Raw genomic sequence first — 27,233 nt, forward strand, 5'->3', positions numbered from 1 at the left:
TGAGATAATTAATCTTACTTCTTTTAAACTTCTAAGTTTTTGAAGCAAGTTGTTACACAGCAAGAGATAACTAAAGATAGTGTCTAAACTGCTACATAAGTTTTTGTTTGATGGATCTGATTTGGTGTAGAAGGAAAGTGTTTTTAAAGATGGTAGGACCAGTACATGTTGTGAGTGCTGTGGCCCACCACCTGGACTTCCACATCTGGTCTTAGGCACTCGTCCCCAGCTACTGAGAGTGTTGGTTGCTGATAGGATACTGCTGCACCCTTTCAAAAATTACACTCAGCTGAAAGGCAGTTTTTCTGATGATTCAAATCCTGGTTTTCTTCATGTTGGGAAGCCTGTGCTTAGTGAGAACTGATGCACTTTCATAGAGTTTCTGGCTTTCCAGAGTTCCCCAAAGGGTCCTTCATAAATGGGACTAGAAAATACTGTCATAAGTTGCATCGCCTTTTTTCTTGTGCTCTATACTCCCCTTGGGATTCAATCCCTGCTTATCCTTTAGTAAGTATTTAAGACTTGGGGAAAAAAGGCAGAAATGAATTTTATCCCTTACTTTACCTAGGATAAAATGCCCAGCCTTGTTTATAGTAAACTCAGGAATTTCTCTGTTGGAGATTTCAAGGGTGTTTCAACTGCCTTGTAGAAGCCATTAGAGAGCAGCAAGATAAGATATTATTCAAAACCAGTAAAAGTGATTGAAACTGGATCACTGGCATCCATCTCAATGTTGACCACTCTAATTTTGATTCTCCTTCCCTAAATTAAAATAACAATAACAATAAAATAAAACAAAACTTTATTTTTTTTTGAAGTTTATTGTCAAATTGGTTTCCATACAACACCCAGTGCTCATCCCAAAAGGTGCCCTCCTCAATACCCATCACCCACCCTCCCGTCCCTCCCACCCCCCATCAACCCTCAGTTTGTTCTCAGTTTTTAAGAGTCTCTTATGCTTTGGCTCTCTTCCACTCTAACCTCTTTTTTTTTTCTCCTTCCCCTCCCCCATAGGTTTCTGTTAAGTTTCTCAGGATCCACATGAGAGTGAAACCATATGGTATCTGTCTTTTTCTGTATGGTTTATTTCACTTAGCATAACACTCTCCAGTTCCATCCATGTTGCTACAAAGGGCCATATTTCATTCTTTCTCATTGCCACATAGTACTCCATTGAAAACAACAAAACTTTAAAACAATTTGTGAGGATCAGTGGATTATCTTTTATTTGACTGGAAGGAAACTGACTTTTTCAAAAAGTGCCATGAGAAATTGAGAATTGAAGTCATATTATCTATAACTGTCAGTAAAGCTGAATCCTTTGAAATCCACAATTAACTTTTATTCATGAGTTCTATGTTCATGACTGGCAGTACTCCACAGTCTCCCATTTGGAAAATGTCAGGGTAAAGTGTTCAGACACTAGAACTGAATTACAAATGTTTAGGTACATCAGTGAGCTGCAATATAACCAGGAGAACTAATTTTTAATAGCATGATCATCCAATAGTGTAATAGATAGGTATAATCTGAGAAGGTGATCAAACAGTGCTAAATACTTCTGTGCTACATTAGGGGATGCATGTATAGGAACATTTATTCCAGCAGCCTTGGTGGTAACTCCAAGCCAGAAACAGCCTAGATACATATTGTCAGGGAAAGATATAAATACCTTGTGAATTGTTACAAAATAGAATACCCAATTTCATTGGATATATAAAAACCACAGCTACACATATGAACACACGTAAATATTAGAAATGAAATTTGAATAAAAGTTGCACAAAAACCTATATGGCATGGTATAATGTCCAAAAGCAAGAAAAAAAATTAGACAATGTATTCATTAGAAGTTCATACCTATGTAGTAAGTAAAACACAAAGAAACCCAAGAGAAAGTTTAGAATATGTGATCCAAGAGTGTGGTTATTTGTGATGAAGAAACACAGAATAGGGTAAGGGGTGATGTAAATGAGAGCTTGGGTTATAGTGTTTTCCCCTGCAAGTGATTGTAAATATTACACTATCATCTAACAGAATATGGAGGTGTGGAGATATCTGATACCAGCAAAACATTGGTATTTTTAAAGTATGATCTGCTTTTGAAGCCTGGATATTGGTAGCCCATATTCATGTGCTACGATATTCAAACGTTTGACCAGGAATTATTTTGTTTTCATGAATTTTTTCTGGTTCCATCGAACCTTTCATATTTGCAACTCAAGCCTTTCCTTAGTTCAGGTATTGCTCTGCCTTTTCCTCTGCTTGTGACACTTACTCACTGCCCACTCTATCCTCCACTACTCCTCATCTAGAAATTTCTGCTCATGAAGATCATTTGAAAAGCAATGCATCTCTCCCCCTTCCCCTGTTCTTGGTGAGTCCCCCATGACATGCTAACATTGTGCCATGTAAAAATCTTCCAAGGAGCTTACTCTAGATGAACTTGTAACTTCTTTTGAATAATTATTAAATCAGTGTCTTTTTCTGTCAGTAGTCATTAAGTTAAATGAAGACAGTGGCTATGGAATATTTTTTAAATCACTATTTTATTTCCTATGTCTAACACATATTGGTGAAACATATGTATTTCTTGAATAACTATCTCAATGAATTTATTTTTATTGTTCATTTGCATGTGCTCTCTCTTTCAACTCCAATTGCAAATAGATTCTCTTAAGACTATGCTTCATAGTTCATTTACTTTTTTCTTTATTTCTTCTCTATAAATTATACATGCTTACAAGTTTTATAAAGTTACACAAGCTTGTGTTCTTTAATGTTTTCTGCTATCTAGATCTATTTTTATATACTTCATTGTGGTAATTAACACTAAAATCAAACTTTTCATACATAGTTTTCTTTTGAATGTTGTGTTTTCCTCTTCTCTCTTCCTCATTACCTACCCTTAATATGTTAGTGCAATGTTCTCTTGAATTTTAAGTATGTGAATTAAGTATTATTTAAACTTGTCTCATTTTTTTGGTCTTATTCATCTTTTCAATTCTTTTGGGGGTGGTCAGTGATATACTATTGTTTTTTTTAAGTTTTTATTTAAATTTCAGTTAGTTAACATACAGTGTAATATTAGTTTCAGGTGTACCATATAGTAATTCAAAACTTCAATACATCACCCAGTGCTCATTATAAGTACACTCCTTAATCCCCATCACCTATTTCACCAATTCCCCCACTCACCTCCTCTCTGATAACCATTAGTTTATTCTCTATAATTAAGATTCTGTTTCTCAGTTTGCCTCTCTTTTGTTTTTTCTCCCTTTGCTCCTTTGTTTTGCATATTAAATTCCACATATGAATGAAATCATATGGTATTTGTCTTTCTCTGACTGACTTACTTCATTTTGATGATACTCTAGCTCCATCCATGTCATTGCAAAAGATAATATTTCATTCTTTTTTGTGTCTGTGTAATATTTTGTTTATGTATACATATACACACACAGACACACAGACACACACACACACAACCTCTTTTCCATTCATCAGTCAGTGGACACTAGGCTGTTTCTATAATGTGGCTATTCTAGATAATGCTGTTATAAACATCAGGGTGCATGTATCCTTTGAATTAGCATTTTTGTATTCTTTGTGTAAATACCTAGTAGTGCAATTTCTGGGTGGTAGGGTAGTTCTATTTTTAACTTTTTGAGGAACTTCTATAGTGTTTTCACATCTTTGGCAACATCTGTTGTTTCTTGTGTTGTTGACTTTAGCCATTCTGACAGGTGTGAAGTGATAACTCATTGTAATTTTGATTTGTCTTTCCCTGATATCAGTGATGTTGAGCATCTTTTCATGTGTCTGTTGGTCATCAGTATATCTTCTTTGGAAAAATGTCTATTCAGTCTTCTGCCCATTTTTTAATTGGATTATTTGTTTTTTGAGTGTTGAGTTTTAGTTCTTTAAAAATTTTTTTAATGTTTATTTATTTTTGAGACGGAGAGAGACAGAGCATTAACGGGGGAGGGTCAGAGACAGAGGGAGACACAGAATCGGAAACAGGCTCCAGGCTCCGAGCTGTCAGCACAGAGCCTGATGTGGGGCTCAAACTCACTGACCGCGAGATCATGACCTGAGCCAAAGTTGGACGCCCAACTGACTGAGCCACCCAGGTGCCCCTAGTTTTATAAGTTCTTCATATATTTCTTATACTAACCCTTTATCAGATATGTTGTTTGCAAATATCTTCTTCCATTCTGAAGGTCAACTTTTATTTTTTTATTTTTTTTTTTTCAACGTTTTTTTTTTTTTTATTTTTGGGACAGAGAGAGACAGAGCATGAACGGGGGAGGGGCAGAGAGAGAGGGAGACACAGAATCGGAAACAGGCTCCAGGCTCCGAGCCGTCAGCCCAGAGCCTGACGCGGGGCTCGAACTCGCGGACCACGAGATCGTGACCTGGCTGAAGTCGGACGCTCAACCGACTGCGCCACCCAGGCGCCCCAGTCGCCTTTTAGTTTTATTGATTGTTTCCTTCACTGCGCAGAAGCTCTTTATTTTGATGAAGTCACAGTAATTTATTTTTGCTTTTGTTTCCCTTGCCTCAGGAGGCATATGTAGAAAAATGTTGCTACAGCCAATATTAAAGAGGTTACTACCTGTGTACTACCTGTGTTTTCTTCTAGGATTTTGATGGTTTCCTGTCTCACATTGAAGTCATTTATTTTTAATTTATTTTTGTGTATAGTGTAAGAAAGTGGTACAGTTTCATTCTTTTACATGTTGCGTCCAGTTTCCCAACACTATTTGTTGAAGAGACTATCTTTTTCCCGTTGCATATTCTTTCTTGCTTTGTTGAAGATTAATTGGCCATATAGTTTGGGTTCATTTCTGGGCTTTCTATTCTGTTCTGTTGGGTAATGTGTATATTTTTGTGACAGTACCATACTGTCTTGATCACTACAGCTTTGTAATACAACTTGAAGTCTAGAATTTTGATGCTTCCATCTTTGCTTTTCTTTTTCAAGATTGCTTTGGCTAATCAGGTTCTTTTGTGATTCCATACACATTTTAGGATTGTTTGTTCTAGCACTGTGAAAAAATGCTGTTGATATTTTGATAGGGATTGCTTTGAGTAGTATCAACATTTTAACAATATTTGTTCTTCTAATCCATGAACATGGAATGTCTTTCCATTCCTTTGTGTCATCTTCAATTTCTTTCATCAGTGTTTTATAGTTTTTGTAGTATAGATCTTTCACCTCTTTGGTTAGATTTATTCTTAGGTATCTTATTGTTTTGTAACAATTGTCAATGAGATTGATTCCTTAATTTCTTTCTGCTGCTTCATTATTGATATATAGAAATGCAACAGATTTCTGTACATTGATTTTGTACCCTGTGACTTTACTGAACTTATTTATCAGTTCTAGCAGTCTTTTGGTGAAGTTTTTTAGGTTTTATGTATGGAGTATTTTGTCATCTGCAAATAGTGGAAATTTTAATTCTTCCTTGCTGATTTGGATGCTTTTTATTTCTTTTTGTTGTCTGATTGCTGTGGCTAGGCTTCCAGTACTGTGTTAAATAACAGTGGAGAGAGTGGATATCCCTGTCTTGTTCCTGACCGTAGGGAAAAAGTTCTGTTTTTCTCCATTGAGGATGATATTAGCTGTGGGTTTTTCATATCTGGCCTTTACAGTCATAAGGGGGAAAATCCAACAAGAAGATATAACAATTATAAATATTTATGCACCCAGTGTGAGAGCACCCAAATATGTAAAACAATTAGTAACAAACATAAAGGAACTAATTCATAATAACATAATAAAGGTAGGGGACTTTAATACTCTACTTACATCAATGGACGGATCTTCTAAACAGAAAATCCACAATGACACACTGTGTCAGTGAATGACACACTGGACCAGATGGTTTTAACAGATATATTTAGAACATTCCATCCTAAAACAGCAGGATACACATTCTTTTCAAGTGCTCATGCGATATTCTCCAGAGTAGATCACATATTAGGTCACAAATTAGGCATTAAGTCACAACAAATACAAAAAGATTGGAATCATACCATGTACCTTTTCTAACCACAATGCTATGAAATTTGAAGTCAACCACAAGAAAAAATTAGAAAGACAAAAATACATGGAGTTTAAACAACATGCTACTAAACAATGAATGGGTCAACCAAGAAATCAAAGAATAGATTAAAAAAAATACATGGAAACAAATGAAAATAAAAACAAAATGGTCCAAAACCTTTAGATGTGGCAAAAGTGGCGCTAAGAGGGAAGTATATAGAAATATAGGTCTATATCAAAAGTCAAGAAAAATCTCAAACAACTTAACCTTATACCTAAAGGAAGTAGAAAAAGAGCAATAAACAAAGCCTAAAGCCAGCAGTAGGAAGTCAGAGAAATTAGAACAGGAATAAATGACATAGAAACTAAAAAAAAACAATACAACAGATCAATAAAACCAGGAGATGGTTCTCTGAAAAAACTAGTATAATTGATAAATCCATAGCCAGACTTATAAAAAAGAAAAGAGAAAGGACCCAAGTAAATAAAATCACAAATGAGAGGAGAAATAACAACACAGAAATGCAAACACTTGTAACAGAATATTATAAAAAATTATATGCCAACAAATTGGACAACTGAGAAGAAATGGATAAATTCCTATAAACATATAAATTACCAAAATGAAACATAATGACATAGAAGACTTGAACAGATTGATAACCAGCAAAGAAATTGAATCAGTAATCAAAAACTCCCAACAAACAAAAGTCCAGGACCAGATGGCTTCACAGGAGAATTCTACCAAACATATAAAGAAGAGTTAATACCTATCCTTCTCAAACTATTCCAAAAAATATAAAAGGAAGGAAAACTTCCAAATACATTTTATGAGGCCAGCATTACTCTGATACCAAAATCAGATAAAGACTCTACTAAAAAAAGAGAACTACAGGCCAATATCCCTGATGAATATGGATGCAAAAATTCTCAACAAAATACTAGCAAACTGAATCCAACAATACATTAAAAAAAATCATTCATCATAATCAAGTGGGATTTATTTATGGTTTGCAACAGTGGTTCAATATTCACAAATCCAGCAATGTGATACACCAAATTAGTAAACGAAAGGATAAGAACCATATGATCGTTTAGATGCAGAAAATGCAGTCAACAAAGTACAACATCCATTCATGATAAAAAACCCTCAACAAAGTAGGTTTAGAGGGAACATACTTCAACATAGTTCTTTTTAATTATGATTTCTTCATATTAGCCTTCTTAACTATATTATCTATTTATATTTTTTATTTTCTTTCTATTTTTTAAATTTGTAATGAAAATAAGGCTTACACTTGCCTAGTTCCAAAAGTTGAGACTCAGCCATTCAAAACAAACCAGTCTGGGGGAGATACTTTTCCCTCTCCAACAATACAGCAAAAGAAAAATATGAGTGGGACACTTTTCTGCCTCTGCAGAGTGACTCATGGGCCAAAAATATTTATAGCCACTCTTCTATGCCTCTCAATGCAAATGTCCTTGTGAATTCAGCTTCAGTTGTTAGTAGAAAGCACTATATTTAGAAATCTTAGTTTTAATGATAAATTATATGGTTTCTCAAGTAAAATGATTTTTGAGTGTGGGCAAAATACTTGGGATATTTGGAGTAAAGATTTTAATTTTAAAATACTACAACTAATAGTACTTTTCTAAATATTCTTTATTTCCCAAATTCTTCTGATATTGGAGTACCATGTTTTTAATTTTTTAGAAGTGTTTTAACCAGTTACTCAGTAAATATTTTTTCCCTAGAGAACAGGCAGCATTTTGATCCTAATAATGTGAGGTGTTGTAGACTCCATATGGCACCAGTTCGTGCCAGAAATAAAATATCATCACTCTCTTTAAATACACTATGAATGCTTTACAATTTCAGCCTATTAACCATAAAACACTCTTTAAAAATCAATAAAGGCCACTAATTAGAGATGTTGACTTGTTTAAAGTTGAAGGAATACTTGTTTGGAAACTAAAAAAGGAAAATGTGCAACTGAAAACATACTAATTTGATTTCCTAATACTCTACTTAATTAATCACATTTGCAAATTCAAGCTATTTCTTTCTTGGTCCTTTTGATGTTTTGATTTTCAATTAACTAATACATAGATATTTCAGTATTTGCATATTAATTAGGGGTATTATAGTTTTCTCCCAATGATAATTATAAAAGTAAAAGAAAATAGAGCAAATAGTTATCTATAGAGATAGAAAGAGGGACAAAGATGGAAAGCCAGTGTGTCTTCACTTCCTGGGAATAATATTCCTTAAAATTTTCGTAGCACTAGATATGGATGAAGCAGGCTATAATTCCATGTATTATGAAGATTCCCTTTGATTACATTGTAATACAAGCATCCCTCTATGTCAAAGACCTTATACTGCTCATCTGTGTAACTCAGGGCCTGACACAGCATCTAGCACACATAAAAATCTTGATAAATGTTTCCTGAATATCCTTCCAGCTTCTGAGTTGGCCCAGGCATTCCAAGATGGCCTCCAAGATTCCTGTCTTCTGCTGTACTTCTCTGTGTATTATCCTTTCCCAGAAATGTAGGTAGGACTTGTGAATACGAGAGGATAATCACTTCTGTGATTAAATTACATAGGACTCCACTCTAACAAACTGGAAGAGAATCTGCAGTTGGGCTTTAGTTAGGAAACAAGCTGCCATGTTGTTAAAGGCCCACATGTATAGGACCTGAGAGTAGCTTCCAGGAACTGAGAACCATTGTGACCAACAGTCAGAAAGAAAATGAGGATAACTTTAAGGAATTGAATTATGCCAACAACCTGAATGAGCTTGGGGAGATCCCAAACTACAGATAAGAACACATTTTAGCTGACAACTTTGATTTTGGCTTTTGCAAGACTCTGAGCAGAAAACCCAGCTGTGCCCTGCTTGGACTTGTGATCAAACTGAGATAATAAATGTGTGTTCTTTTAAGCCACTAAGTTTGTGGTAATATGTTACACAGCAATAGACAAAGAATGTAAAGTTTTTTTGAATAATGTGTGTTGTTTAAAATGTATAGAATGGTTTATGCATGGTGACAATGACTAATGAATATTTACATCAAATACTCTGATTCCATAGTTACGGAGTTGGATTTGCGAAAGTAGGATGGTTCAGACTAAGAGCAATAAAGGGTTAGGAAAATGATAGTTTTCCATATTGAGTAGGTCCAAACTGTCCATGTATGTGTTACCTATTGTTCGTACACTGGTAGATCATGGTTCAATGAATATTAATAATAAAATAGGGTAGAAATATAGAAAAGAGTAACAGATTAAATTTATTACTAATTTATTTTACATTAAACTATATGACTATAGCATTTACTAAGAAAAAAAGAACACTGTTGACTTTAAAATACTCAAAGTATGTGTAAATTCACATTTGAAATAATGTTAAAATAACACTTAAATGGAATAACTTTGCAAAAGAGTTTAGTTCAATGTGAGACACATCTGAGCCACCTAAAAATTGTAGCTTCTGATGATATTTCATAACATATCTTAAAGTAACTACACATCCTGATTTTTTGTTCTAAAACTGTGGATGCTGTGTCCACAGGTTATATTATTTCATAAGTATCAGGAAATCATTCCATTTAGTTCTGCTCTTTGACTGTTATTTAAACAACTTATGCTAAGGGCACGTGGGTTGCTTAGTCAGTTAAGAGTCCAACCTTGGCTCCAGTCATGATCTCATGGGTCATGAATTTAAGCCCCACAGCAGGCTCTCTGCTGTCAGCGCAGAGCCTGCTTAGGATCCTCTGTTCCCTTCTCTCTTGGCCCCTCCCCTGCTGCACATTTGTGTGCACTCACTCAAAAATAAACATTAAAAAAGTAATTAAAAAAATTAAAAAACAACTTATGCTATTATTTTTAAAATTTTTTCTGAAGTAACTTTAATGTTGATACCATTTGCATGGAAAGGATTTGATTCTAACCTCAAGCATCTGAATAATGAATGAACATTTTTCTGATACAAAGTGATATGACACCCCACTAATGTCACGGGTGCACACTTCTACTGAGCAGTTTGTTGAGTTTGCTGTATTTAAACTTAATATAGAATGTCATGAAAATAAGAATCATCTAATACAAATAAATAAATCAGAGAGATTGTTTTACTTGCCTTGGGTTATTATAAGCACTAATTATACTTTGAAATTTGCCTGATTTATAACCCCCCAAAATAATCATGTATCAAGAAATATTAAAATGGTATGCCATATAATGGAACAGCTCATAAACATACAGTTATATATGACTGTCTATACAATGAAAAATTTGTTTATTTTGGCTAAGTTAAAAGGTTTCCTTGTTACCTTTCCCTATTTTTTTAAATATGCAAATAAAGCAATACTCCACGTATGCAAATAGACTCACAGCAGAAATTAAAGGAATTTTAGCAGGAGTTTTGCTTTTGATTTTGAATCTTATACTTGGTTATATAATATTTATATAACGGAGTTAGGGGGCAAGTCATACCTAAATGAAACGACACAAAGTCCATTTTCATAAGAAACAACAAACTGTCAACTTGCTCTGTCTCTGGAGATTGAACATTTTCTGGAAATTGAATTCTAGGTAAGTAATAGAATGAAGAATCAGTAATGGGACCTGTCACAGGAGAAAAGTCTATAAATCAGAGCAAGTTTCCCCCAGAGAGAAGAATGGAAGCAAACTAAGAAAAAGCTAGGAGTCTAAATTTGGAAACAAAAGGAATCTAAAATTTTTGGAGATAATACAAAACCAAATTTGAAAATAGGTGCTCAAGTTTTCAAACATTTATAGTTGTTTCATTTGCATAAACTTCATGTAGTCTTACTACTAGTTACTTTAGTATACTACCTGCTGTTGTAGACACTGGGTCTGGAGTTCTCTCTTGCCCAGCAAGACAGTGGACGCAGGATTGAAATGCAAGAGAGGCTAATGTCTGGGAGGAGACAAGAGTCCCAAGTAAGGGTCCTTGCTCCGTTTTTTTTTTTTTGGATCAGAAGGCTTACAAGCATGATGGACATGCACAAAGAGACAATAAAATCGAGAACATTAACTCATGGGCGTGAGGGAAAGGGGGTTTTGAAGATATGTGATGTTAGGGGTTTGGGTCAATACAAAATAAAGTCCTAGTGCTGGTTGTTTATTGCAGGCTTGAGGTACCACATCTGTTTATCTTAGCTAGCCTAGGGGATAAGACAGAGCTTGCTACCTCAGGGTCAACAAGGCACCTTTAATTTGCTAATTAGCTCCACTCTGGGCAACTTTGCCCTGCTGCCATCTATATCCTTGTTTACCTGTTTACCTATTTTGGTCCTTCCTTCCTATGAAAGCAGCTTTCCGCTATTGTACTAAGTTGGGGGGTGTTTCCTCCCTGAATACCTAATCGTGTTTACCTAATTTTGGGTGTTTCCATCTTGAGATTTCCTATTCCTATACCTTTGTCCTATACTGGGGGCCTTTGCCCTGTTTACCTAATCTGTTTTACCTAATCTTGGCTGTGTACATCCTGTGGCTTTCTATTTCTTTATGTCTTGTTAACCCATTGGTGCAAGCTTAGGGAATTCCTAAGCTTATTCCCCACATCTACTTTAGAAAATGTTCTCTCTGTCTTACTGTTATGTTAATCTATTTTGTCCTTATCAGTTCAGGGTCCCACCATGTTGCATAAAATAGATGAGTGGAGGCATAATTTTAACACTCACCATTGTCACCAGACTATAATTCATATTTTCAATCTTAGCTAGTTGGCACAGTCTTTGATTCTTGAAACTTAAAACAACAAAAGCCTAAATGTATAGGATCTTGTACAAAGCAGATCACTTAAGCAAAGAATCTCAACTATTACAGACTGTATAAGACAATATTATATGTCTTCTTCAAATTCACTAGAAAAAAATGCCAGCTCTGAATTATGAATTAACTTTCCAGACTTACTCCATGAATGTAGAGGAGTAATTCTGGGCATAGGATTAGAAATAGGTAATGGGACATCATTAACACACAGACCTTGTGATTGACCTCATCACAAATGAGGAACTGAGAGATATAGCCCAACACTCATGCATTTTAGAAAAGAACAGTAATTTTTAATGGACTATGTTTGTAAATATCAACTTTATAATAACAAAGTAAAGGCATAAGACATTAATTCAAAGCATGCATTAAATTTTAGGACTTACCTCTTGACTTCATCTAACTTTAAAAATTATGTATTCTTCCTTAATAATTTATAAATTTGTAGAAACCTTTGCCTATCCCATAGCCATGGCAGGACTTGTTGTGAAGTTCTGAAACTTTTCAGTGTTACTAATTATTTTGTTTATATTCTACTATTTATAAAGTGAATTCAAATAATTTAATTCATTTTGATAATATTTTTACATGTTGGCTTGTTCAATTTCAGGGGTCATTAGAGTTATAACCTTCTTGCATCCTATCCTCAGTTGAAAATGGAACTGAAAAGTAATGATCCTGAACCTAACAATTATGTGAAGCCTCTTTGTTTTTTTAAATGTATTTTTATCTACGATAGAAGACCTTTCCTCTTCCTCTCAGTGTTTCTCAGAATGTGTTATGTATACATGCATTGCTGTGTAAGATAATGGCAGGCAGTCCATTGATAATCACTTATACTTGTAATGTTTATATATTTAAAAAATAACTTCAGAAAAAATATATTGAATCCATGATTTCAAGGACATCATAGCTTAAGATAAACATAAAAATTTTTATGAGTAACTTTAATATTGAATTAAACTTCATAAATAATAATACATAAATATGACATAATGCTATATAAATAATAGTACAGTATTTATTTATGACAGTAAAATCATATAAATTATAAGAGAATAAAGTGAGTAACTTTAATATTGAATTAAACTTCATAAATAATAATACATAAATATGACATAATGCTATATAAATAATAGTACAGTATTTATTTATGACAGTAAAATCATATAAATTATAAGAGAATAAAGACTGAGAAACGTTATTCTACATGTCTGGACTATTGGAAGTTCTCCATCTAATTTGTGGTCATCCACCAGGTTACTTTTTTAGAAGCTGAGAAGACAGTACCATTCTAATTCTTATGCATAATTTGGAGGGCCAGAATGGTAACATGGAAAGGGGATTGAGTTATAGTTCCAGCTCTGAGAGTTGTTAGATGTGTGGAGGATTGAAGGATCATTAATGCCCTCAAGCAATTCTTGTAAATCTAATAAATCAAACATATACATGAAATAATTCAGCTTGTTTTAAAGTACTCAGCTACTGCCTACCAACAATCATATTATCTAATACCTTACAAATTAAAATATCATGTCTTGAATCAATTACATATTTCAAATTGAAACCACTAATCTTGTAGAAAAAAAAAGAATTATACTTCAGTTATGCACCTCTAGAGGATACCCCACCAGATTATCTGAAATCAACTCTTTTATTGTCTTTGAGCTATTTTGCAAGACTGTAACTTGCAGGTAATCATTATGCTCTGAATGTTTGTGTCTCCCCACCTCCAAATTCATGTACTGAAACCTAACCCCCAAGGTGATGTATTAGGAGGTAGGGCCTTTAAGAGGTGATTAGGTCATGAGGGCAGAATCCTCATGAGTGGAATTAGTGCCCTTATAAAAGCAGCTTGAAATAGTGCCCCTGCCTTTTCCACAATGTGAAGTTACAAAGAAAATATGCCTATCTAGATACCTGATGCCTTGATATTATTTCCAATATGAAGTTTACTGCGCAAAATAAATTTCTATTGTTTATAAGCTACTCAGTTTATGGTATATTTGTTATAAAAGCCCAAATAGAGTAAGGCAGCAACTGATAGTAATAACCGGTAATTGTGTATGGACATGCAAATTTTGTTCTGCCCTATAGAGGTACAATGTCTTCCCTCCCTAGAAAAAAGCAGTTTTTACATATTTCTTATCTATAAATATGCTTGTCTTTGGATTTTTGAACTAATTATAATATCTATCTGGGCCTCTCATGACTAAGGATTAGAATAAAATCTTTAACATATGTGCATTTTTGTATCTGTATAAGAGTCTTGGTTTTATCTGTGTTTTGCAAATCGTCCTTTAACTAGCTATTGTCTACTTCAACCTCAAGATCACAGAGATTATCGCTATAAATACAAAATTTATTCTCAGAAATACAACAGAATATTTAAACAGTGGCTTAAATCAATGGTTCTCAAATTTTAGTGTGCTTGAGAATTATTGAGATGTATAAGGGCATATACAAATAAAATAAGGGGCTTAATTCTCCTTGTTCAAGGTAATGGAAGAGACTTCTCCCCCCCCCCTTTTCTAAGAGCATTTATTTTAGAAAACTTGTAAATATGACGTTTTTTTTTTCTCTGTCTCTTTTAAATGTATATAAAATCTTTTTTACAAGCTAATAAACCTGTTGCTAACTTTAAGATCAGGAGTCCCTTTCCTTGAGTTATCTCTTTGAAATGTAATCACCAAGTAAGATAGCATCTTATTTTCCAGTTTCTGTGGGAGTATTAGAGCCTAAATTTGATAGGAGCCTTGTTCCAAAACTATTACTTGTCATAAAAACTGTGAGAAGTTTATTAAGCTTTTTGTTCATATTGAACATTCTTCCATGCCCATGGGGGATACTAAATTCATGCCTACTGAGCTCTTAATTTTGCAAACCAGTTTTTGTCAACCAGCCTAATTCAGTTAGGAAATATTTAACTATTAAGACCTCTTTTTTCCCTTCTCCCTCTTCTTCTTCTCCTTTCTTCCTTTCCCCCTCCTCTTTCCTCTTTTTATTCTCCCTTACACTGTCACTACTGGCTTCTAATGGGAACAAGCCTCAGAATAAACTCTGCCACACAGTATTTGTTAGCAAGCCAGCAAAAATAATAATAATAATAATAATTCTAGAACCTATCTTGCAATGAACTGAGAACCAAGCTGTCCATCATTTCTGGATTCTTGGAAAGCCTTTCGTGGAAGGTTCATCTGAGACAAAGTGACAATGGTCTGGTAATAAGACTCTGGTCGTCAGTTGTTGCAGTCAGATACTCCCAATGTACCCATGTATATGGGTACAAACATATAGTTAAAGAAAAGCACACCAGCTTTGCCAACGCAAGTTCTTCTCTCAAAGTCTCTAAGCTGGGGGATAAACCACTAGTTTTACCGATGGATAAACATTCTGATCGTTAGTAAATTAGTAGTTCAGGTGTTGATGGAAGATAAAAATAGCTGAAATACCTACAGGAGCTGTCTTTGGTGGTGGCCTTTTAGATTAAAGGACAGCAGATCACCCCCAGAGTGTGAATTCTTGATGCCGCAACTGCTGCCTCGAGGCCTCAATGGGATTTTAAAGTAAATTTCTTATACTATAATACGAGTTAATCATGCTTTCCCTGGACATTTTTAAAACTTTCAACATTGCCCCAATTTTTATCCTTTTCCCAACTTTTTATTTCCTGATTTGGAAAAGATGATAGTAAACATTCCTTAGTCATGAAGTAGCTAATTTTCCACTAAATTCATTTCTATTTTATCTGCTCCTACATTGGCCCCTGCCCCACATTAATTTACCTTTTTTGGCCATGACTATTGTCTTATTGATCTCACCAGGCCAATTCACTCTTTAAAAGACACCTGCTTTGGCCTATACACATTTGATTTTGTCACTCTGGTAATTCTTAATCACTGGCTACAGTTAGAAATCTATATGCAGAGATTTCCAGGCTCATATTTAAGGAACAGGTTTTGCAAAGGGGTAAAAGGGAAAAAAAATGAGATCCCTGGTAAGTTAGTGGAAAGGCAAAAGCATCGACGGAGAGTGGGTGTCAGAAATGGAGGTGAAGACAGGCTGAAGGAGGTGGTGTGATAGAGCCAAAAGTTCAGGTGCCAGGTGCCAAAAATAATTTTACCTCTTAAAGAAATTGCTGACAGCTGCTTCTAGATTCACATTTCAATTAGGGACATAATTTTTTAAAGTAAAAGCAGGAGGAAGAAATTAAATAAGCAATGCTACTTTCAGAGAAGTAGCATGCTAATAGTTTTATATCATGATTATGCAATTATGTTATTACTTTCAAATTGTATTTGATGACAGATGAAATAGAATTATTTTGTTGGTAATGGCTATCTGCAGTACAAAGGGATAAATACTCCAAATTTTTCCTGTTTTCCTTTATTGTGGGCACACTAAAGTGTACTCTTTGCTGTAACATATTTTTCAAAGAAGACAAAATGGTAAGAGGACTATCCTTTGTTCACTTAATGTGAATAATTGAAACTGGTTTAAAGGTTCTTTGTATAAAAGACAACACATTATGCAGTGAGCAATTTGAATAAAAATTAATGTAATTTTTACTAATTTCTGAGTTTTATAACAGCATTCTTATTGAAAAATATGTATGGCAATCCCAGCCTACAGACCTAAATAAATAGAATTATTTATTAGTGGGGAAAATAATATCCTTGTGGTACTTTGTTGAAATTAAGAGAGGGCTGAATGCTGATTTTTCTCTTTTGCTTTGTCATTAATTAAAACAGAACCACCATTTTCTTCTCTAATTATATAACAGCAACTTTTAATACCAGATGATTAAAATCTGACAAAAGAAAAAGTATTTCATAACCAATTCTGTTAGAAAATAGCTTTTTGTTGGGAAATAAAAATGAAAAATCATGGAAAGTGTTAAAGTGGGGGTAGGACTTTATACAGACTGAAACTAAAGCCTAAAACCTGGAATTTTCATTATGGGTGCAAAACCTTTTAAATCAAGTTGCTCGAGCCTCCATTGTTTTTATCTAGGGTCCTTTCTCCAATAAACAGACAAAAATAATGTTGGTCAATTTTTCTCTGTATTGGTTCTAATAGATACGCTGACACATTCCTGATAAAAGACATTGTATAACAACAAATATTTTTCTTTTTTCCCTGCATCCAGAGCAGATAATACAATGGCAAGCAGTTGATTTGTATAATTAGTGCTGAAATAATATGAAAAGGGATAATGGATACAAAGGGATAGGTAGTTCAATAGAATGATGCTAATTTAATTATGGATCAGTTTTCTAAATTATAAAAGAAATAATTGCACTTTATAGAATTCACAGCATCAAAAGTATAAAAAATACCAAAATGTTAGCATGAATCTAACATATAAGTGCTAACAATATTTTTATGTATTTTCTCTTCATATGAGTGTATCTGTAGAATATGGGTATAAATAGAAAATCATATCAGATACATATGTATGATATATATATATAATATATATATATGCACACAAGCATAAAAATATAAGCAATCTTCAAAACCATGATTTTACCTCTTAATTATTTCTTTCATATAGATTAAAGTGAAATAACTAAGTCAAGTAAATTTTTTTAATTTTTTTAAGTGTTTATTTAATTTTCAGAGACACAGAGTGCAAGAGGGGGAGAGGCAGAGAGAGAAAGGGAGACACAGAATCTGAAGCAGGCTCCAGACTGAGATGTCAGAACAGAGCCAGATTCTGGGCTGGAACTCACGAACTGTGAGATCATGACCTGAGCTGATAGAGCCACACAGACGCCCCGGTCAAGTAAATATCTTAAGGCTACTGATACATATTGCCAATTTACTTTCAAGAAAGTTTGTACCAATTTACTATCCAACCAGCAGTATCGGAGACTGTTAAACAGTTATCTATACCATTTTAATCTTAATGTTACATGCAAATTATTTCAGAAAACTCAATGTGCATAATAATACCATTCTCTGATAGCAGATCCTTCAGAAAAAAAACCCCAAAAAACCACAATTTTCTTTAGAAAAGTTTCCAAGGGCGTCTGGGTGGCTCAGTCGGTTAAATGTACAGCTTAAGCTCAGGTCATGATTCTGTGGTCCTTGAGTTTGAGCCCCATGTCACACTCTGTGCCGACTGAAGCAAACTTAGGATTCTGTGTGTGTGTCTCTCTCTCTCTGCCTCTCTCCTGCTCATGCTATGTCTCTCTCTGTGTCTCAAAAAATAAATAAATGTTAAAGTTTTTTAAAGAAAAATATTCCAGTATTTAAGAATCCTATATGTCAGGAAATGCTTTTGATTTGTTTGGAGGAATTCTAATTTTTATTTCCTAATTTTCTTTTTAAAATTCTATATCCACAGTTAAGAAAATCTATATAAGTATATTACATTTGAATAAGATTAAAATTTTAATTATTCCCAGTACTACAGTTGCCACTGAATATACTTAACATTTATTACAAATTACCAAATTACCAAATTAGGTATTGTAGATCTTATCATTTAGAACTCTTTAGTGATCATTAGTACTATTTAATAAATGTTTCTAGTTCTCCTATTTATGGGACACATCATAACACTGAACATCTTTGCTCTATGAAATTGAATGTCCGTAAGCAACTTGTGTTAGCCAATTAAATGTGAGCAGAAGTGAAAGATATATGTCTTTTAGATGGAAGCTTTAAAAGCCAGCGCTTGATTTACCACAAGTTTGAAATGAGGTCTCCATCAGCCTAGTTCCTACGTGACTATCATTAGCAGAACTTCCCTGATGACCAAAATTGGACAGGAAGTGTGTGTAGGAAGTAAAAGTTCATATAGCTAAATAACTGAATTTTTGAAGTTATTTCTTATAACACATAATACTTACCCTGGCTAATACACAAAGTGGCTTAAAATATGGGGGGTTGCCTTGATAAGTGGGTTGAAGGAGCATTGAGGAAACTAATATTGGTAGTCTAGAAAAATATATTACAATTCATTATGCAATAGCAATACATTTAGAAAAATTCTCACAATTATTTGGAAAGGATACCTCGTATGAGAAGTTGTTGAAAAAATAAATGTTGGTATTGTGTTTTAGTGGTTGGTAGCATTTGGGCAAGGGACCATGAGAAATAGTAGCTTGGAATAAAAAGAATAACTGGTTTACAGGCAAAGAAGAAAAGGAAAGTTCAGAAGTTTGGTGAATTGTAATATTGGAGTGTAGAACTCCTCCACAAATCTAATAAGTAGAAAATGAAATAGAGAAAGCTAAGTTAAACTTAGCTTTGTTGCAAGGGTTAAGTCAAGAGTACATGCAGCGCTTTTTTTTTTAACTTTGCTTTTAACATTTATTCATTTTGGAGAGACAGAATGCGAATGTGGGGGGGGGGGGTTGTGCAGAGAGAGGGAGATACAAAATCTGAAGCAGGCTCCAGGCTGTCAGCACAGAGCCGGAGGCAGGGTTCGAACTCACAAACTGTGAGAGCACGACCTGAGCTGAAGTCGGATGCTTAACTGACTGAGCTACCCAGGCACCTGCCCTGCAGCACTCTTAAAACATGGTCTCAATTTCATTGACACTCCTTCCATTGAAAGATAGGGTCTCCTACCCCTCCTCTGCAATTTTGATGGGTTTGTGATCATTCCAGCCAAGACAGCATGGCAGAAGGTATGCTATATGACCTGCAAGACCAGGTCAGAAGGCTTGCTGTTTGGAGGTCTCCCTTTGGAATGGCCCCTGCAGATCGCAGCCAATATAGTGTAAGAAGCCTAAGCCACAAAGACAGGCCAGGTGTTAGATATTCCAATAAACAATTCCACCTGAGCCAGCTTTTAAGCCCTCTTACCCCAAGAACTAGCCTTTTTTTTTTTAATGTGGTAAAACATGCATAACATAAAGTTCACCTGAACCATTTTTAAGTGTACAGTTCTATGGCATTTTGTACATTCTCACAGTGTGCATCCATCCTGCCATCCATCCCCAAAACTTTTTCACCTTCTCAAATGCAAACTCTGTACCCAGGAAACAGGAAGTTTCCATTTTTCCCCTCTCACCAACCCTTGGCAACCACCACTGTACTTTCTATCAGCAGCCATCTTAAGCAGAGAAGGTATCTTGTAAATGCATCCTTCAGCTCCAGTTGTTCCAGACCGTGATCATTTGAGTCTTTCCAGGTGAGGCTCCAAATACCTTGGAGTAGAGAATGGTCATCCCTGCTGTGCCTTTTCTGACTTCCTGACCCACAGATCCATGGACATAATCAAATAGTTATTGTTTTATGCCACTAATTTAGGCATGCTTTGTTACACAGCAAAGACAATTGGAGCAGTGTAGCTGTCATAATCATTGTTAAAATTTCTGAAAGTATTAAAATGTCTCATGGTAAAGAACCATCTAAGGGTATGACATCTAGTAAAGTATTTTAACTGGACAAAATGGCTCAGTAAAAAGATACTTAAGGTATACATTTTATTAAAATACCCACCTTTAAGTTAAAATAGAAAGGGGGTGGGTGGGAGATGAGAAATCTAAAAATAAATGGTACTTAGAACTCACTGCAGGCAAATAGATAAGGAAGTCATTGAGTTTTTAAAGAAGACTTTAAGGAAGATTTTAAAGAAGATTCTGAGATTTATGAATGAGATCTTTCATTGAAAAATTTTCCCATTTCTTTTAGGCCCAATCATTCTATAGGACCTTAAAGAGGGCACATTCTCCAGTGCCCATTAGAGATGTAGCCAAGCACCATCAAGGAATGAAAAAACTTCCTAAAGGGCAAAGTCAAGGGTCAGGAGAACAGTGGAGGAGAGGACCCACCCACAGAAGAAGGGCTTAACTAAAGCGCATGCTCCCACCTGCACAGCTGATTTCACCCTGTCTTCTGTAGCTCTTATCTTTCTTTTTCTGAACGCAAGTGTTTATTGCACTGTCTTGCCCCTGTTATGCACACACATCTTGGGTTTGGGGGTACATATAGCTTGCCCTTACAGTTTGTATGAACAAAAGGAGCCACCACTAAACCTAACGTAGAGACTACCACTCATCTATTATCCAGAGATCCTGAACTTTGAGCTCAATGCTGTAACTAAATGGAGTTTTGGGTTTTCTCTCTTGGGAAGGTGGTGAATGTATGTCACAGGCAAAGGGGAGTGAAATGAATATTTAGTGACTGGAAAGTTGAATTATTACCGCTGTTTTTCCAGTTCTCCTTTCTGAACACATGATGGGGATTGTGCTTTCTCCTCTTTTTTTTTTTTTTTTAGAAATTTTTATTTTATTTTATTTTATTTTTTAAGTAATTTCTACAGCCAACATGGGGCTCAAACTCACAACCCAGAGATCAAAAGTCGCATGCTCTAATGACTGACTGAGCCAGCCAGGCACTCCTTTATTCCTTTGAATTTAGATACACCTGTTTGATGTGTTTTGGCCAAAAAATGTGACTGAAGTGGTGAAAGTATAGCTCTGGCATCTTGAAGAGTCAGTGGATGATTTGCTATTTTTTTTCCTTTACGGGATGCATGAGTCAAGGAGGAGTCTTTATTAACCTGAGTAACTGAAAGACTGTGATGTGCACAGCCCCACTACTCCCCTGATTCGGACAGGTAACGGGAGCAAAATATGAACTTCTGTTGTGTTAGGCCTCAGATATTTGAGGGTTTGTGTTAACACAAAATAACCTTGCCCATTTGAACTTACATAGGTTTTTACTTTAAATCACACTTAATTTCTGATTTAGCTCATTAAGAGAATATTTCTTTATATATGTGTGTATATACGTGCACATATATATATATATATATATATATATATATATATAAATATATAATGCTGGACAATTAAGAAGACATTCTGTTCAAAGCAACCTAGAAAAATTTACCATATTTCTATTAGTCTTTCCCAAATTATGCTTACAGTATAATCTGTCTTATATCACATATATTGTCTTTCACTACTAGTTTAGTAGTAATGTAGGAAAGGCCCAGGCATTAAGGCTGTGTTTTAAAACAAATATCATTTCAGCTATTATCATGAAGTCATTCCAAGAGTTAGGAGTTGTACCAAAAAAAGTACCTTAATCTCTGGGCTCTTTTGATCACTGAAACAGTCATGTCAGTTGGTTAAATACAGGCAGGAGACAAATTGTTATGCCTAGACATACAACTAAATAGATGGAACCCTTTTTTGGTCATATAACCATGCTTTGTCAAAGTTACTTATGGAAAGTAGGAAAATAAATCAATAGATTTTTCAATATCTGTAAATCCTTTTCTTAGTTGGTTCAATTCCCTGGTCTATTCTTTTTAATAAGATTCCTGCTGTTTTTCTATCAGACATTGTCGCTTTTGCACATTGTTCCTTAATTACTTGCTATTTTATTTCTAGTCTGATTTTTAAGTCATTAGTGAAGGGAGCTCAATAATCAATATTTCTCATAAAATCCTTACCGTTATTTTATTTTGATAGAGTATTATGTGTGTTTGCATGCATTTCTGACAGTCTTGTGACCCTATTTTATTTAGTTACTTAAAAACTGAAATATTTTCAGGGTTATTTTTTTTCTAACTGTATATATGCATTTATAATAATGTTAATGTTATATATTTCATCTTTGACAGAATGAGCTTCCTAATTGGATGAGATACATTCAACTCTTAGAGCCTGATTAATGAATTTATTGTTTGAAACATTTCTTGATTGATATAAAACTAATACCATTTAATTCAGAAAAATCTGTGAATGGAGTCAATAGCTATCACTTCATTCCTCATACGTGTGCAAAAAAACCTTAGAATAAAAACAGTCATTTTCATTTGTTTGGAACAAAACATCCTGCTTCATAGAGCAATATATAAACACAACTTTTGCCACTGCGTGTGTTGTTACATATTTAATATCTGCTTAATATACAAATGGCCATTGAAGTAGATGGGCTTTCTCCATTAGCTGAATTTTATGTTCTGCTCTTAATACGGTCAATGACATAACTATGACCTTGAGGGTAAATGGTAAAGATAACCATTTAGTGCAAGTTACACATTTATCATTAACTTTCTTGATGCACAAAAATTCAATGTTTAATTTGTCATTAAGAATTTACCTTTTGGGGGTGCCTGGGTGGCTTGGTCAGTTAAGTGTCCAACTTCAGCTCAGGTCATTATCTCACGGTTTGTGAGTTTGAGCCCCACGTTGGGCTCTGTGCTGACAGCTCAGAGCCTGGAGCCTGCTTTGAATTCTATGTCTCCCTCTCTCTCTGCCTCTCCCCCACTTGTGCTCTGTCTCTCTCTCTCTCTCTCTCTCTCTCTCTCTCTCTCTCTCTCTCAAAAATAAATAAAATGTAAAAAAAAAAGAATTTACCTTTTTGGGGGGTCACCTGGGTGGCTCAGTCGGGTAAGTGACTGACTTCAGCTCAGGTCATTATCTCACAGTTTCTGAAAGCTCAGAGCCTGGAGTCTGCTTTGAATTGTGTCTCCCTCTCTCTCCTCGTCCTCCCCCCACTTGCACTCTGTCTCTCTCAAAAAAAATAAACATAAAAAAAGTTTTAAAAATTGCCTTCTTTTAATACCATGCTGCTAAAAAGGGCTTATTGCATATTTTTAAAACAGTAAATAAACAGTTGTAGATTTGCATCGTAAAATAATGGCACCACCATAGTAGCAAGGGTGCACAGACAACTCTCTATACATAATTGTAGGACTGCTTAGCCTTTATTTCCAACACATTTCAAATCCACCTCACCTATAATTGCCTGTTACCCACTAACTCCATTCCCTAAAGGCTTCCTGCATCTCAAAAGCCACAAAATTGTGCTTCTGTTCTCTGAGTAAGCTAAAGGGGAAGATTGTTAGCTAAGAACGAGAAAAAGGGAGTTGCTTATTTTCAGCAAAAATTGTTGACGACTCTAACTTATGTTATCCAAATATAACCATTCCCATAATGTTTGCCTTCTTTTAGTAGTTTTGGGAAAGAGAGGTCTTAACTGGGGACTAGTCCTTTGTGGTTGCTTTGTATGCTACTTGTCTGTATCACATGTTTATCCTCACCCCCCTCCATTCTATCCAGGCCCCACATTCTTTCCCTGACTGATTACAGTAAGAAGAGTTTGAACACTCTGTCTTCATTTGCTCTGCTGCAAAAGCTGCACTGTCATTGCCTGCACAATTCTTTAACCCACAGCAACAAAAGGCTGAACCGCTGGAGCAGATTTCATTGAATGGTGACATACCTTGAAATGAGTTACAGTTTAGAAGGAAAAAAAAAATAGATCTGTTACCTAAATGGCTGCTTTATATCCTATAGGAAAATAATAAACAAGGGATTCTGTTTGTGATTAAACTTGTTCTAGATCCTCTGTCTTACAGTTTACCGTTCTTCCTTTCTCCAATACTATGATCTTTTTTTCTTAGAACACATTGGAAAACTCACTCAATCTTTCATTTACATGTTCATTATTTTATTCATTCAGTAGTATATGTACTGTTTTTACTGTATGCCAGATAACAGCAAATAATGAAGGTAGAATAGTAAGGAAAAAATTGAAGAGCTCCACTCTTGTGGAGCTTTTAGACTAGAGGGGGAGCCAGGAAATATTTAAATAAACACATAAAACTAATTTAAAGTAGAAATGGAGACAAATGCCACAAGGAAGCATAAACAATACTAAAGTGGACGATTGGAAAATTGTACCATGTCAACTAAGGCAGTCTATGGTTCCCAAACAAATAGCATGCAGACAGAACATTTAATAAGGGAAATGGCATTTGTAATGATATGGGTGGAGCTGAGTGTATTTTGCTAAGTGAAATAAGTAGGTCAGAGAAAGACAAATACCATATGATTTCACTCATGTGGAGTTTTAGAAACAAACAAAAAAAAATGAACACAGGGGAAAGGAAAAAAGAGAGAGAAGCAAACCATAAAATAGACTCAGACTTATAGAGAAAAACTGAGGGTTGCTGGAGAGGTGTTGGGTGGGGGGATGGGCTAAATGGGTGATGGGCATTAAGGTGAGCACTTGTTGGGATGAACACTGGGTGTTATATGTTAAGTGATGAATCACTAAATTCTCCTAAAACTAATGTACATTATAAGTTAGCTAACTAGAATTTTGTGTGTGTGTGTGAGAACTAAAATTACATTTGAAATTTTTTATTTTAGGCCACAAAAACAAAAACTAGCAAACAAACAATAACAACAAAAAGTTTCACATAGGCTTATCACATGATGTAAATTCATCCCTTCCAGACAAGCAGAAGGTAGACCAGTGCCGGTTATCCTGAAGGCCATATACTTACTACTTCGCTGCTGCTTCTACTCTGCTGGGTTTTCATCTTTCTTTGAGTCATAGTCTGGATCATTTTCCTCATTTCCTTCTCTTTCCCCTTCCTTATCTGCTTCTTCATCTTCTTCATCATAATCATCATCATCATCTTCAATGGCTTCTTTGGTGAAGTATAACATTAGTCTTGGGATTATATGCTCGTGTAAAAAGTGACCAATTTCTTTTTTTTTTTAATTTTTTTTCAACGTTTATTTATTTTTGGGACAGAGAGAGACAGAGCATGAACGGGGGAGGCGCAGAGAGAGAGGGAGACACAGAATCGGAAACAGGCTCCAGGCTCTGAGCCATCAGCCCAGAGCCTGACGCGGGGCTCGAACTCCCGGACCGCGAGATCGTGACCTGGCTGAAGTCGGACGCTTAACCGACTGCGCCACCCAGGCGCCCCAAAAGTGACCAATGTCAAGGTCTATGGCAAGGATAGCTTCATCATCATCATCCAGATCTCCACTTGGGAATTTTGGGGAGGGGCAAAAAAATTAGTCATTGGAAATTCTTTTGGTCATAGTATAAACTTTCCCATGTCCCTTGTGTTTCTGCTTCTTTTGTTAAATCTTTATTTATTTTGAGAGTGAGAAAGGGAACAAGTGGAGGAGGGGCAGAGAGAGAGATAGAAAGAGAGACAGAGAACCCAAGCAGGCTCCACACTGTCAGCACAGAGCCCAACATAGGGCTTGATTCCATGTCCGTGAGACTACAATCGGAGCCGGGCAACTCTTAATTAGAATTGGTCACCTAACCAACTGAGCCACCCATTTGTCCCTCTGTTTTGTCTTAATGGTTTTCAAAGTGACATTCTGGGGCGCCTGGGTGGCGCAGTCGGTTAAGCGTCCGACTTCAGCCAGGTCACGATCTCGCGGTCCGTGAGTTCGAGCCCCGCGTCGGGCTCTGGGCTGATGGCTCAGAGCCTGGAGCCTGTTTCCGATTCTGTGTCTCCCTCTCTCTCTGCCCCTCCCCCGTTCATGCTCTGTCTCTCTCTGTCCCAAAAATAAAATAAAAAACGTTGAAAAAAAAAAAAAAAAAAAAAAACAAAGTGACATTCTTTCCATTTTCCCAATCTATCTGGCACCCTGTACAACCCATAATTTCTGGTCCATCAAAAGAAAAGGGATCAGAATCATCTGCTTCTGATTTCATCGTATATGTCTTTGTGAACACTTCCACTTGTGAAATGTTAACTGGGTTCAAAGTGAAATTCTCAGACAAACGTCAGGGGCTGGTCAGTATCTGAGAACTTCACTTTAATATCTCTCAAGTGCTTCAGAATAGGTTCATCATATTCCTGAACCATATCATTGAACAAGTCAACATTCTGAAAAACGGTCAACCAGAATTCAGGAATTATCTTGGAGTCCTTTTTTTTCATCCTTTTTCTCATCTTTATTCTTGGCTTTCCTTTCAGCTTCTACAAAATTTCATTTTCCTCATCCAGTTTCTATTCACATTCTTCCATAGGTTCATAAGTTGCATTAATGATCTCAAATCACTATCAAATAGAGGCCGGCAGAGCACAGCATACTTCCTTTCAAGACCAGCAACTTCCTCAGAGAACTTGGCTTCTATTTTTGCACACCTAACTCATTGTTTTTGAGAGTATTCACTTATATTTTAACAACCCTAGGCAAGTTCTCAATGTATGCTGCTGGCGTTTCTATCAGACCATCAAGTCTTATTTCAAGGGTTACAATAATATGAGGATTTTGCATCATCTGAACAGTCAGCTGACGTGCTTTGAAATTTGTTTCTTTGCCAGTTTCTTCTTCTATTTCTTCAACATCATCCAGATCTTGATCAAGTTCAGACTGTTTTTGGTGTCAATGTCTGCCATGTTGTAAGAACTCCAAATATTGTTGGCTAACTGGGGACCCAGGCTACCAGAGCTGTGCAGTCAGTGATTCAGGTCAGCGGGAGCAGACGGCACTAAAAAATCAACTAATTAGAATTTAAATAAAAGCCTGAAACAAACAAGCAAACAACCAAGGGAAATGACAGAGAAAAAAAACAACAACTCATATTGGAGTCAACGACATATGTAATGTTCCTACAGTGGGAGAGAGATTA

At 35.5% G+C, this 27,233-nt stretch overlaps 1 pseudogene; it reads right to left on the reverse strand.

The window, feature by feature from the left end:
* Positions 1–143: 143 nt before the first annotated feature.
* Positions 144–27,015, reverse strand: LOC124501881 (nucleosome assembly protein 1-like 1; annotated as a pseudogene).
* Between the last annotated feature and the right edge of the window lie 218 nt (positions 27,016–27,233).

Source organism: Lynx rufus, unplaced genomic scaffold (genome assembly GCF_022079265.1).
Source record: "Lynx rufus isolate CCGP_SWC_20201006 ecotype Redwood Valley unplaced genomic scaffold, mLynRuf1.p SCAF_7, whole genome shotgun sequence".
Lineage (NCBI taxonomy): Eukaryota > Metazoa > Chordata > Mammalia > Carnivora > Felidae > Lynx > Lynx rufus.